Source organism: Meleagris gallopavo, unplaced genomic scaffold, assembly GCF_000146605.3.
Source record: "Meleagris gallopavo isolate NT-WF06-2002-E0010 breed Aviagen turkey brand Nicholas breeding stock unplaced genomic scaffold, Turkey_5.1 ChrUn_random_7180001844044, whole genome shotgun sequence".
Lineage (NCBI taxonomy): Eukaryota > Metazoa > Chordata > Aves > Galliformes > Phasianidae > Meleagris > Meleagris gallopavo.
In genome coordinates, this window is record NW_011112579.1 from 1 (window position 1) to 1,819 (window position 1,819).

The 1,819-nt window shown below is 59.9% G+C and overlaps 1 long non-coding RNA gene across 1 annotated transcript; it reads left to right on the forward strand.

The window, feature by feature from the left end:
- Window positions 1-49: 49 nt before the first annotated feature.
- LOC109364310 lies at window positions 50-1,391 on the forward strand. Its single transcript, XR_004162315.1, has 4 exons — window positions 50-219; window positions 302-648; window positions 945-1,047; window positions 1,359-1,391. It is a non-coding gene; the product is annotated as an uncharacterized LOC109364310 (long non-coding RNA).
- Window positions 1,392-1,819: the final 428 nt, after the last annotated feature.

Sequence of the window (1,819 nt, forward strand, 5' to 3'; positions counted from 1 at the left end):
AGTGGGGATGATGGGAACACTATTGGGGTACTGTGGGGTTTCTGGAGGCCCTTGGGGCCTCATGGGGGTCCCTGGGGGCACTGTGGGGGTCCTTAGGGTGCTGTGGGGTCCCCGGGCACCATGGGGCCGGGCGAGTGCTGACAGTGACTGTGTGTGCAGGGATGCTGGGGCGGCAGCTGAAGAATGAGAACCAGGAGATGGTGTTGGACATCCGTAAAGGTGAGCCGTCCCCCTCGCTGCCCCGTGCCCCATGAAGTACCATGCGGGGCCCACGTGGTGACACAGCCCCGCTCCATTGCAGCCCTGCAGGGTGCCAAGGGGGACAGCGAGCCGGCCGTGCGCTGCCTGGTGCAGCAGACACTGCTGATCCTCTGCCAGATGGAAGATGTGCCGCCCACCAGGCCTAGGGGCAGAGCGTCACGCCAGTGGTTCCGGAGGGTGTGGAGGGAGTAATGCCAGTCCAAAGTGTTTGGAGGTGTTTGCATTCTGCTCCTCAATGCCACACTAATGCCAACCCTAAGAGCAACCATAGCCCAAAGCAAACCACAGCCCCAACCATAACCAGAACTCCAGCCTAAACCTCAAGTACAATCATAACCCCAGCTGACTTGCGGAAACTCCATAAGCACAAAGGAGTGATAAAAGCAGGTATGTTTATCAGCACTGCACGCACATGCTGGATGCAAACAGGGTAACCCCTCCTAACTTGCACACCCAGCTCCTCTTTCCCAAAGCAAATGCCACTAATGCAGTCCCAAAACAGAGCTGCACCCGAGAGGAGGAGCTGGGCACGAGGCACAGAGGGCCCGCGGTCTCTGCATCTGCGAGGGGAGCAGAGCGGCTCTCTCGGCTTCTTTGGGACACGCCTGAGCACCCCTGCGTGTCACCGGGCAGCGGGTCCACAGCCAGTCTCCTCTGACCAGATCTCTCCTTCTCAATTCCAGAGCACTTTCCTGAACTGCCACCCCTCCCCAGCTGGATCCACGTCACCTTGACGGTGGAAAAACAGCCCGAGAAGAGAACAAGCGATGTCAAGAAGAAGACCAGGTGAGACTGCAGGCTCAGGGTAGGATCTGCATGGGGTGTTTCCCCAACCCGACAAGAGCCCATTCCCCAACCCCAGGCAGTCACCGTTCAGGGCACGTGAACGCAGCACGTGGAGGGGTGGGATGGGGCTGCCGGGAGCCCCCAGTTCACAGGGCTGGCCCCTCTCCAGCCCTCACAAAAGCACCAGCGCAACCCGAGAGCTGTGCGTGGGGAAGGCTGCCTTGCAGCTGAGGGTCCTGGCTCGGGGTTGCAGGATACGGCCCCAAAGCCGTCACCCACTCAGGCAGACCTCTCCCACTCTGTCCTTTCAGTCAGTTGCCAGCGATCCCGGGGGCATCTTCTACCAAAAAGCAGCCTCAGAAAAAAAAGAAGGGAAAATGCTCCACCAAAAGCAAAGCAACAGAGATGGGTCCAGCACAGGCAGCGCAACCTCCAAGTGGCAGAGAAGAAGAACATAGTGCGATGAAAGCCCCCAGTAGAGGAGGAGTGACAGAAAAGGCACAGGCCACGCTCAGAAAGCACTGCGGAGCCCCAGCCCTGCAACCAACACGGCTGGCAGCCCTATGGTCCTCGAGCTCCAAGACCAGCCTGCCTGAGGAGCGCACCTACAACGCCTCTGCTGCGGTGCCACTGACACACAAGGGGACCAGATCTATGCAGAGTCAGCCACCAAAGAGCAATGCGGGGCTCCCCAGGCAGGGATGTCCTGTCCACGCTGAGCAGGGCATGGGGTGCCCAGGAGAAGCAGAGCTCCACCTGAGGCTGCAAAGCA